We start from the raw sequence: 13,171 nt of genomic DNA on the forward strand, positions 1-13,171 counted from the left end.
TTTAAATTGTGTAGTTAGAAAAGGTCTCTCCAAGCAGGCAGACATTGAGAAGCCACATAAATGAAATGAATCATAAAGAATTGTATTTAACTACAAAAATACAGTATAATCCCGTGGCAACTTATAAATGTAAGTGATTTTTACTTGATCTGGATAAATGAAGATAATAAATTGTTTATGCCCATTTTTAATGAGTTATTGAGGAGTTTGCCTCCCATCTCTAAGTTCTTAAGTAGCTGTTATGTGCAGCGCTCATTGGCCTGACTTCCCACAGTCTTCAGATTTTCCTCACTTCCAAGTATAAGTGGTTGGTGAATGTTGTTTTAGATGCCAAATTATTAGCCTTCCTGGGTGTCTCTATGTCATGGTTGTGTTTTAGTTGGGCATATAAATAGAAAAACAAGCTCAAGATTTAGAACTTCTCATTCTCTAACAATGTCAAGTAGAATCTGCATCTGGAATGTTTATCTGACCAATAATACTTTTCTCACACCAGAGATAACATCATTCACCCTTCTTTATCCTTTATTATTTTTCTTGATTGAATGTCCAAAAAAGACTTTTTTTTTTTTTAACATGCTCTTCTTCATTGACCTAACCATTAAAATTTTCATCTTAAAATAGCTATCTGGTCTCTATCCATGCTAATAATTGCAAGAACTAGATAATTTCCACAAGAGATAAGCTACAATTAGATGACATGGATAAAGAATGTACAAAGAGAACTTAGAGTGGTATTGTGACTGATAAGAGACCATGAACTGGAACTTTCTCATTCACATTAAATTCCTCTGTAACTTAGTGTCAATGGTGATGGTGCATTTTCTTGCTGTGGACACTTTTGCCCACCCTCCTAGATAGAGGTCGCTGATGCATTTCACACCGGCCGCCAGAGCTGTGTGTAAATGCTCCCTTTTCTGCCAGCTCGGAATCAGTCAGATGGTCCCTACAAGTCCAAAGCGGTTTGGTTGCTTTCTGGGGCTTTGTAACGAGGATAAATTAAAGCACTGTAGCATGAAAAAAGGAAAGCACAAGACTTCTAAAGGGATTTAAAAGCTAGAAATGAAAACATCAGAAGCAGTGCCAAGCAATATGGGAAGTGCATTTTTGCGATGTTTGAAGTGTCTTAATATTGATCAGAGCATATCTTTTTTCTTAATGGCAGGAACATGTATTTTTTTTTTTTTTTAAATACAAATCAGCAATGTGAAAAGGGAAGGATGATGTGGTAGGAATGTTTAGCTGTCTGATAGAGGAACTCCTTTGCATATTCATATGTCATGTGGATTTTTGATGTTGTAAACATAGACATGTGTAGTTTTTAACAAAATATACAGAAGTGTTGCTAGAGCAATGGACACCCCATCCATTTTTATTACATTTCTAGGAAAATAGTCAGAAATGTGTAGAAATTTCAATAAAATGAAGTATTTCCAAGACATTGTAACACCAGCCCTGAGTATTTGTAACAAAGCATGCTCCAATCTAAAAGTTTAAGGTGGGAGGCACTCTGCCAACACAGTTTTAAATATTATGTAGGTGAAAGAAAACTATGGAATCTCTAGACACTTGGTTTTAGGAAAGATAGTTTTAGTTAGAGACAATGATGAGCTTGTAGAAAAAATATTCCACCAAGGCGATATATTGAGCATTTATTATCTTCCTCTGTTTGAATGTAGATTGATAATTTATACATGGAGAATAACTATTGTAAGGCGACGACTAGCTTTATAAGCAACATTGAATCTTCAAAACATTGATACAAATTGGGGGGTGGATTTTGATTTTGTTAGGTCAGTTTAGCAAAGAGAAAATTACTTTCAAAGCAATTAGTTGATTCTAGTAAAGGCAGATCACAGTATGCCCCCCCACCCCCACCCGATAGACTGTTTTTTAGCAAAATTAAGAGATTTAAAAATCCTCTCTTTCCCTCTCTTTTCCCATTTCTTTCAAATATTTATTGGGGCTCTTTGTTTCTTTCTGTATATGTTTGAGTTGTTTATACACTGTCCAGCTCTTCACATCATTCAAACATGATTTTCTATATCATTCACGCTTTTTAAAGACAGAAAATTCATTTTGTGTTGTCAGATGGTTTTGTCAAGGATACTTGGCAAAATCATATTAAAAAATGCTATTTTGAAAAATAGGTTGGAAGATGATAAATGCAACTCCGTGTCTCATCCCTCGGAGAACAATTTGATAGTTTCTTGGGCTGGTTTTCTGAGGAAATCAATGGATGGGATTTACAAAAGGTCAACTGTGACCTTTCTTCTATGATCACACCAGTATTTTCAAATCTGTAGGATATTTCTACTTTGCAGTGCTGCTGTCATTTCAAACTCCACATGACTAAACATAAATTTCTATGCTTCTCTTCCTTGGGCAAAACAGTGGAGTTTCTCGGGGACTCCATTTTGAAATACCACTGCACTGTGTCAGACCCTCACTCCCTCAGAAACTACTACCTTTGACTCTAATCCCTTCTAGAAGCTCTAATCTATCTCCAAATTTCACACTGATACCCTAATCTGAGAAAATTCTTTCTTCCTATTATGTCTACTCAAGCTATTTTACTATGTCTCTATATCCTGACTGATCCACACTAGCAAGAGACTTATTTGCACTTACTGTCTCCAAGACCCATTTAATTGTTAACCTACTGTAAACTGGCTTGTGTACTTATCATCCCATGTGATAGCTAAATTGAATAGAATTTTTTTTCTCCTATGACTCATCTGTATTGGATAGGTCCAAGGGTGCTCATTTGCACCTGCTGAGTGCTTTTGTTGATCTGCAGTGTTAAGATTTAGGCTCACATTGATGAGGAGAATTAGCCAGCCATTTGTGGGAAGCAAAGCATCATCAATAAACAAAAACATATGAAAAAGAACAGAGGTTTTAGAGAACATGATGCCGTCAGAAGTCAGGCAAATTAGATGAATGTGGGGGTGTAAAAACTAAAGATGGGGATTAGAGTCAGATCACAAGGAATCTCAAATGCTATACCAAGGGTTCAGACTTTGTGCAGAATGCTTGGGTTGCCATTGGTAGATTCCAAGCAGTGAAGTAATAGAGGCACATTTGAATTTTAGAAAGACCATGCTGGTGAAACTTGGAAGAATAAACTGAGATTGTGCCATATTAGAAGTAGATATAATTTGGTGAGTTATTTTTAAATACTAGGGGATTAATGATAAGGTTCTAAACCAGAACTTTGGCAATGAGATGAAGAGAATGGAATAGATTTAATGGCTATTTGGGTTACAGAATTGACAAAATTTGACAAAGAATCAGATATGGGGTGAGGTTCAAAGAGACAACCGTTGAGGAAGATTGCCATAGATGAGTCATATTGGAGTAAGGGCAAGTAGATAACTTTGAAAGAAGGATGATGAATTTAGTTTTGGTCATTATTAAAAATTGATAGAATGGCATCCAGGTGACATTGTTCAAGAGGCATGTAAAATAAACATATAACAATGAGGTGATTTTCCTGGTGGAGCTGAAGATTCTGGAGGGAGAATAATTAGTCTACAGGTGACCACTAAAGCTATGGCTACAGAGCCAGAGAGCAGGAATAGAGTGAGAAATTATGATAGATGTATCAGTCAGGGTAGTTGTGGTTACACTGCAGTAACCACCCCTCTTCCTGCCAAACTTCAATGATTTACAACAAAAATTTCCTTCTCTCATTTGCTATGTGTCCATTGTGGGTGGGCTTTGACTCTGTTCTTATCTCTGGGACACAGCTTTCCTAAACAACTTCTGTATAGAACATCATTTATCATTATGCAGAGGGAAGAGAGAACATGACGAAGTAGGAATGGAGCCTTAAAGCTTCTGTGTGTAACACATGAAACTTCTCCCATTTCCACGATCAAAACAAATCACAAGCTCTGACTGCTGACGGGTGAGGAAGTAAATTCTCTCCCAGAGAAGGAAAACAGATACTGGGTAAACAAAAACAAAAATCTTCTAGGATTGCCAAGTCAGAATTCAAAAGAATACATTTAAGTAGCTCATGGAAAAAGGAGTACCTTTCAAAAAAGTTGAAAAGGAGTGGCTATAACTAAAAAACACACTTGAAGTATCTTTCCTGAAATATAGAAGAAAATATATTTTTAGTATAAATGAATTAACGGTTTTAGAAAAGTATATACCAGAGGTATATTTGCTTTTCATAATCATTGAAAATTGGAGTATGGGGATAAAATTTGTTGTTTTAAAACTTTCTTGTACAAGGATCACCACATAAGATGTGCGGTCACAAGCAAACGGAAAGAAACGTATAAAAGAAATGCATTAATTCAGGTTTTGAGTACACAGTCCTATAAGGACAGCAATACTTTGTGAATTTCTCTTAATATTTAAAACATGTTTGTTTTTTTATTTTATTACATTAATCACCATACATTACATCATTAGTTTTTGATGTAGTGTTCCATGATCATTGTATATAACACCCAGCTAAGGCTAATTTTTAATTTCTCATACTCCGTTTGCTAAGGCCTTAGAATGGGTATTACTATTTTCCCCTTTGATTTCAGGCAAAATGAAAGCTCCCACAGATGGAGGTAACTTAGTGTGTGTGTATAAGAAATATAATGTTCATTTCTTTAGCATATGAATAAAGTACTAATCATTTGTCTATTGTGAAGAGCTGGGCAAACCTCCAGAACTGAGACCTGAATTTGCTGTTAATAAAGGAACAGTGAAACATTAGGAAGGTGGAGGTGGTTCTTTCTTACTCTGAAATTAAATGAATTAAGAATCAAGGTTTTAGATTTTAATAAATTTAAGCTCTCTGAAATATTAATTGGCCTGTGATGACTCTGCTGAGTTTTAACAAATAAACTTTTGAGTTAACTCTTTGTACATCAAAGACAGAAACTGAAGATCAATGGGAGTCAACTGGGAATAAAAAAAGCAAGACCCCTTCTCTGGTGGAACTTGCATTGAGCTGGGGGAAACATGTTAATCCTATCGTTAATTGTACAATTTATTGTGTTAGTAAAGAGAAGAATGATTTCTCAAAGATGATAGGACTTACACTGCTTTCTTTTGAGAAAGGGATCTAGAGTAGACAGATGAGGAATGAACAGGCATTAGCAGGTCAAACGGATATTGGCTGTGTGTTAGGGAACTTTCCAGGCAGAGGGAATAGCAGTTAGGGAAGCAAAGAAAGTACAGCTGCCTGGAGAATTTGAAAAATCCCAGTCAAGGAGAGAAATGGGGGGGAGATATTGACTGGCCTGAGTTGCATTTGATCTACAAATCCTAGAGGGCCTTGTAGTTTATGGTAAACACTTGGGATTTCATTCCAGTGACCATCAAAATCTTTTATGTGTTTTTTTTATTTTCAAAGTCTTTTTTTTTTTTTTTTTTAAATAAGGGAGAGAAGAGACCTATTCCCATTTGTCTTTTCAACACATTATTCTTGGGCCTGTAGGCAGAGTAGTTTAACAGATTGGCAGGAGCGGCCATGGCATCATCCCCTGAAGTTGAGGTAGGGGATCATAGTAACTGGGAATGAGAATGGAAAGATAGAAAGGAAATCTAGCAATGGTTTCAGAAATAAAGTCCAATAGGTTCCCTGATGGATTAGATAGATATAGAAAGTGAACTTCTAAGAGGAATAGATCAAGGATGACTGTTAATATGCAAAGGTATTTCTATTATAGGCCCTGCTCTTTGGATGAATACAAGTATCGTTTAACTCAGAAGAGAGATCTAGATTGTGTGTAAGTCATGGGAAAAAACAATTTACTGTGAAGGTCCACTGTTCAGTATCAAGTTAGCCATTTTTAGCCTATTTTAATACAGAGAGGATTTTGATGGAAAATTTACAGTGATTGGGTCATTTGACTTTTGAGAATAGGCTCTTCAGTGCTAAGCAGTTTGCAACCAATCACCTCTAAGTTTATCCATGGCACACGGTAATGACAATGATGATGACTGAATCCTTACTATGTGCCAGGCACCATTCTATGTGCCTTATGTATGTTAATTTCTCTTCCACCAACCCTAGGTACTAGTACTGATAGTACTAGTAGTACCCCTATTTTACAGATGGGGGGAAAATGAGGCATAGAATTCTTCCATATTTGCCCAAGTATATAAAACTAGTAAAAAAAGAACCAAGATTTGAATATAGATACTATAACTGGAGAGTAAGCTCTTAAATACCTCACTGTGGGATTGGATTGTAGTGAATTTGAGTATGCAGAAGCTAAAAGATTTTGACTGGAAAAAGGCAAAGTTCAAGGGGTTGTGATTTGGAGACAAAGTGCTTTGACAAAAAGTCTGGAGCTCCTTCATAAAGTCTAGTCCTAGGTCTGTTATTAGCCCTGATGTTTTCTAGAATGAGTGGTTCCAAGTGATAAATTTACAATGATCATTCCCCAGGAGTCCTGCAGAGTCATGTCCCTTAAGAATCTTTAGCTAGGGGTTGTGAAATCTTAACCTGTGGAAACTATATAACTTTCATCTTTGTTTTGCCAAAGTTGGAAAATATGGCTTGATGAAGGACAGATATTAAGTGAGTATCTACTGGATAAATAAATAAGTTGTTCTTAAAGTTACAAGTAGTTCCCAGGTGTCTTTCTTCTTGGTAAGGTTTGGAGGAAGGAGATAAACTGTAAGGCCAAGGACTTAGTCTGTAGTTAAAAGTCTCTCAAATTACTCAGAATTCTCATCAGGTAAAAAGTAAAGAGAAGGCAGGAAAAAATAAACCATTATAACAAAAACCTGAACTTTAATGTGCTTGCAGGAGATTCCAAATATAGCCACAAATACCTTAGTGATGAATAAAGAACTAATTCATTTTAGGATAATAATAGTATTATTATTTGTAGTTATGTTCCCCCTAAATTTTTCAATTAAACCTCACATTGTCTGTTGAGATGCAAGGAGAGATGAGATTATCCCCAGTTGATGAAAAAAGCCAGCCAGAGCACGCAGTGGAGAGGTGATTTGCTCACTTAGTGAACTGAGTAAAGTCTAGTTGAATTCCTTAATCTCGTGAAACCATAACTGGGTTTTAAATTCCTAGTCGACCATATTGATTTTTGAGTAAAAGACACTTCCCACTGTCATGCACTATAAGAAAGCTATTATAGTGCTCAGTTTGGTGTAACTGGTAGCTTTCACTTTTAAATGCTTCAGGCCTATTCATTTATCGCTTTACTACCTCTACTTAATCTGCCACAGATTCCAGGGACTGTTGGACAATGAATTCTGGGTGAACAGACACTCTGAATTCTGTGACATGGCCAGCCTTTATGTCGGGGACTATATATTTTGAATTCCTAGCTTTCAATACCTGTTTCATGTTCTTGTTTTAAATATGAGAATTCTATACTCTTAATGGGAGATAATTATTTCATTTGAGTTTGTAATAACAAAAGTAAACAATAATTCTTCAAAATCACCTTGTTGAAAGATTGGTAGTTGCTCAAGAATTCTACCATAGTTATAATGATACTTACTTTTATGTATTACTCTGTGAGCCTCTTAAATGTTTTAATTTTCAATGAAGTCACATAATAGAGTTGGTGGGCTTATTTGATCTTGTTTCAGAAATAGATTTGCCTCTCCGCTGATGTAGATTTAACGCTATAACTTATTTTAAACCCAGTCACAAATTCAATCACTCATTGATTTACTATTAAAAGCATTTGGGCACCTGGGTGGCTCAGTTGGTTAAGCATCTGCCTTCGGCTCAGGTCATGATCCCAGGGTGCTGGGATCGAGTCCCACATCGGGCTCCCTGCTCGGCAGGAAGCCTGCTTCTCCCTCTCCCACTCCCCCTGCTTGTGTTCCTGCTCTCGCTATCTCTCTCTCTGTCAAATAAAAAAAAAAAAAAAAACAACATTCTATGGAAATTGTGTACTGCTATGTTTGGGGTTCTAAAAGAAACAATATACTTATAGGCCAGAAGAGAAGAGAAACACAGAAAGACAAACAGGTAGTAAAGTAATTCTATTTTCCTAAGTGTAACTTGACTAAAAGCACATTAAGTGGTATATTTCACTGGACATCATGTTATATATATTATAAACTTATTTTTCTAAAAGTTTAAAGAATGCTTTCTCTCTTCCATCTTGTAGGTGTTGGATGTAGATTTTACCTTAAGGCCAATTATAATATAATTGATCTATTATACAGTAAAGTTATTTTCATGTCTTTTTTAAAATGACAGCAATTACATATGTGCTGGGAATAATACATGAAGTATTAGAGAAAAAAATGAGAGATGAAATTTATTATTGGCTTTAAAATTTGCTGATCATTAGAATTGAGGGACAGTAAGGATAAAATGGGAAGAAAGGTGAGTTATAGAGGTAGAAATTGATTCAAGGTATTGACGTTGTAACGTGCCATTTGCAGTGAAGTTGATACCTTGATCTAATACATCTTGTTCATACATCATATGTTGACATGTCAAGAAACTCTTTGGATTCTTTGACTATAATATCTTACCATAGACTTCAATAGATAAAGAGATACATTTGTCTTGTTAATCATGTCTAGTTTGCCCTTTTACTTTTTAGTTTTTTTGCTCATTTACTTTAAAATACATGGTTTAGAAGCCAATTAGAACATTACTTCTTTGCTATAGAAGCAATCCTTTTGAAAATAGGAAAAAAAGGGAAGGGAAAGCACAAACAGTATGTGAATTCTGTGACTTTTCATGCTGCTAGACGACTTTAAGAAAGAAAAGTAAGAGGTTTGTGAAATGAAGACCAATGAATGTAACAAGAGAAAATTTACCTAGAAGTACTGTTTATCTCACCTACACAATGGCCTAGAAAGGAGTTTTATCTTAACACCCTATTTATTTTAGTACTACTTCTATCCCGAATGGACTTGAGAAGTGAGTAGATTTTTCAGAAAGTTCTAAAAGTGCATAAGGATTTAATGATGTGTTAAAAAGCCAAATAGTCTTTGTAATTCACAAAAGCCTTTATCACAATTAGAAAGGGGGGAAGGCCGCACCACCTATACGTGTGTTAAAATTATAAGGGAACTTGTGCATGAATCTTTGGAGCAGTTTTAGAGGAGAAAGGAAACTGCTATTTATAGTGAGGCAATTATAGACCAAGGGGATGACATGTGGCACTTGGCTAAAAGGTGTGTGGTTTTGTCTTAAACTGAGCAGTAGTGTTGTGGTTGTTTTCCCTTAGTAGCACAGATCTACTGAGAGGTCAGACTGTGTGTGTTCTCTGGTGAGGTGGTAGGGGAGGGGTAATTTCGTTCACAGCTGGATATTTGCTCCTCATAAAAGAATCACTTACAACACATATAGATGTACTCTGAAAATTGAGTGCCAGATTGCATGAACACTGTTTCCAGAATTTTTTTTTTTTTAATGTAAGAGTAAGCAAGAATAGAAAAATTGAAATCTTAGGACTTTGCTATGAAATGGCCTAAAAAATACAGGGTTGTGGATTTGGGAAATGTTTCCGAAGAGGAGATTGACATGGGTAGTAGCTGTCATTTTTTGGGTTTTCCTGGAGGTAGATGCTAAAAGGGAGATTCTCAAGGAAGGGGTTTGAGGAGTACTCTTTGGGACCAGCATCTGTGAGGGAGTGAGGGAAACAGAAGGGGCAGGGGGAGAATGTGAACCATGATGTGGTTCCACAGGGGGTTTGCCTGGCATGAGTGGAGCTCTGGATCTGAGATGGCCCTTCAGGGATATCTCAAGTTGAGCCCTGGTGTTCAGGACATTTGATGCCATCTGTCCCTCAGAAGAGAGTATAAACTAGGGTGAAACAGCAACCTTTCTCAGAGGGGAATTGAGCTTTGCCCTCTCAGCAGGTATTAGTCTCTTCTGCTGGGGAATGAGGGCTTGAAAGTCACTGGAGCTCTTGCTCAGTCCCCTGGTAGAAGTGTTAACTTTCTGTGAGAAAGAATAAGACATGTAGAAATGTAGACTTCAGAATTTCAGGACCTGGAAGCACTAATTTGCCAAACATGAAACCATGGCTCTTAGAAACCTTGGTCTCTTATATATCCTCCTTACTGGTTCCATGTAGTCAACTTATTAAAGAAACAACTGTCATTGACTTGGGGTATATTATGAGTCCTGGAAAATGGTACCTTGTATGCAATATCATAATTCTAAGCAGGTAGCTGCACTTTCAAAAGTCCACTTAATTGTTCTACCATGTCAGCAGCTTCTGTATGGTGTGGTATGTGATAGAACCAATATCCCATGACCGTTTCCACAGCCCCAGTTATTTGCTGGGCAAGACTCTCTTATCTTCAGTGTTACATGGGATCCTTTAGGGGATCAAACATTCTTTTAACCTTCAGATAGTTTGTGTTCGTTTTATCCCTGTTAGTTGGAGAAGCAGCTTTAATGAAGTATATTTTATAGATCAATCTTAGTGAAGATGATCCACTAACCATTCCATACTGGAAAAGATCCATGACACCATGTTTGTGGTTGGTCTCCTGAACAGATAGCGGCCCCACTACAGCTGTGCTATAGCTGGCTTGAATCGTCTCTTCAGAGGTGATTGTGTGCATCTCTTCACATCTCAGAGTTCAGTAGTGTCTCATTTGGCAAGTTGAAATTTACCATGCTGGAAGAATTATATGTCACTGAAATAAGGGCTCTTTTTTCCTTGGATAACCAGCTGATACTCATTTTCTAGCACACCACCTGAGATGTAGTGTCTGTTGCTGAAAATTTAGATGTTCAGTACGATAGTACATAAATCAGACACAGTGAATGGGGACCTCTGCTACTGGGTCTGTGTGTAGCTTCCATCCCGTCCATCAAAGGTACTCTGAATCCACAACACTGGAATAGCCAGTGGTAGAGGCTGGATGTTACCACATAGCTTAGTCATTCTGTCTAGGTTATTAGTGCCATTTCTGTGGTAGGTGCTCTAGGGTGGACACAAAACTACAACACATAGGGCGCCTGGGTGGCTCAGTTGGTTAAGCGACTGCCTTCGGCTCAGGTCATGATCCTGGAGTCCCGGGATCAAGTCCCGCATCGGGCTCCCTGCTCAGCAGGGGGTCTGCTTCTCCCTCTGCCCTCTTCCTTCTAGTGCTCTCTATCTCTCAATCTCTCTCTCTCAAATAAATAAATAAAATCTTTAAAAAAAAAAAACTACAACACATAGATCGATTTACATACATTTTCCCTCAAACCTCCTAATTTTCTGTTCTGTTTTTTTTCCATGTCCATGACCCGATAATCAAGTCATTCACTACTGCTTAGGAGACTAAATAGTCTTCTTTCAGGCCATTCCCTGTCCCCCCCCCCCCCACCAAAACAGATGGTCTTCACTGTCTAAAGCTCTGACATTGCAAGGATTTCCCCTATGGTTAAATTGGGTACCCTCACTTGTGACCTGCAGTAACAATTACTTTTTCTGCCAAATTCACATACTGAGTTTATGCATCCATGATACAAGATTGGCCTTTGTTTCCTCTATCATTTCCTCTTGAGGTATCCTCCCCTGTCATATAGTCATTGTTGTGAGCTGAGAGACAGAGACTCAGAGACATAGAGCAAAATCTGTTTGTGAACAGATCCTTACATCCTCTGAATTGCTCAGGCTCCATCCCACATGTTCCATCTCAGAAGGGCTTGTTGGGGCCACGCTTTATTAGGATAGAATGCAACTCATGAAATATTCTGGTTATATGGATACTTGATATCTGGCTGTATGGACCTTTGACATATCACCGCCAAGGCCCAGAAGGACAATGCAGGTTGTTTTTCAAATACTTAACACTCTGTTGTGGATAACATGGCCATGATCAAGAACCCTAGGAGTTTATGTTGCCATTCTCCTGCTGGAGAATTCTCCAGATTGCATATTTTGTCTACTGTAAATACTTCTCAAACCATGGGGTCTATCGGATCATATGGCCCAAGAGGCAGGGATGCTTGTATGGAACACAGAGCCTGCTGTCCAGCTCTGTTCTTTTTTTGGTCTCACTCAAAGGTGACACTTTTGTGTAATCAAGTAAATATTAGTACTGTAATCCCAAGTCTGGATTACACACCTGTAGATAATGGAGAGTCAAGGCAGGCATTTTTGTGTCACTTTGGTGATAGAAGATGTAATAAAATAGTCATTTACAAAGGATATGTGCTGGCATGCCCTAGACCATAGGACATATAAAAACTTCTCCGACAAAAATCTTCTAGAGAAGATCTTCTAGTGTGCCTTATGAAGGCCTGAGACATGTTTAGCAGAAAAGTGTTGATTGGTTTGATTAACATGTTGTCATTTTGTTTAGCCAAATTGAACTAGTAATTTGGTTTGATTAATATGTTGTCATTACTGGCTGCACTAATGTAATATTTTGAAGATGATATAAATGATGTATATTACTTCAGACAGTATCAGTTGAGTACTGGAGACTAAACCTATTCCTGGAGGAAAACTGGAAGGGTACACTGGAGTCATTCCCATGTGGATGTAAGTTGTTCCTTAATATGTGTGGGGAGAAAATATCTTCTTGAAATGAATGGTGGTTTACCTCAGGTTTATTGATCTTTTCAACCAAAAAATAGCACTTAGGCCCAGAAGTTGTAACTGGGCTACTACTTGGTTGAGTTTGCAGTAGGCCATTCTTACTCTTCAGGGTCTGTCTGGTTTCTATGAGTACGTGCATGGAAAAGTAAATGGGGAAATGATGGGGGCCATCAAAACTTTAACTTTTAAATATGTGGATGATTCTCCTTGATACAGAATACAGTTGTTTAATATCTTGGCTGAGGGTAGGGTTAGTTTCAGAGACTTCCATGTGGCTTTACCCACTACCATAGCTCTTGCCTCACAAACCTTAGAACCAATGTAAGAATGCTGACAACTGTACTATGCAGACATTCCAGTGATAAATTCAGGACCCCCCAAAATAAGATAGGTTAGTGGACCCAGTAGATACACGGAAGTCAGACCTAGGCCAGGCCACAGATAAGAGCCTGGCCTCCACATTCGTTCAATCTAACAGAGGTGGACATAGGGAATGGACATGTTGATACTACATTTTTCTAGGTAGCAATATCCACTTAGACACTATGTCCCAGTGTTAGAAAAAATAGGCCTATTCCCTTTTTTCAATGTGAAGTTAATTTTGTAAATGGCCGTAGATACTATTAATAAAGTGCTAGAAGAAATTTTATATTTTTCTGTAG

Source organism: Mirounga angustirostris, unplaced genomic scaffold (genome assembly GCF_029215605.1).
Source record: "Mirounga angustirostris isolate CCGP_5_RB_7025 unplaced genomic scaffold, mMirAng1.0.hap1 SCAF_12, whole genome shotgun sequence".
NCBI classification, from domain to species: Eukaryota; Metazoa; Chordata; class Mammalia; order Carnivora; family Phocidae; genus Mirounga; species Mirounga angustirostris.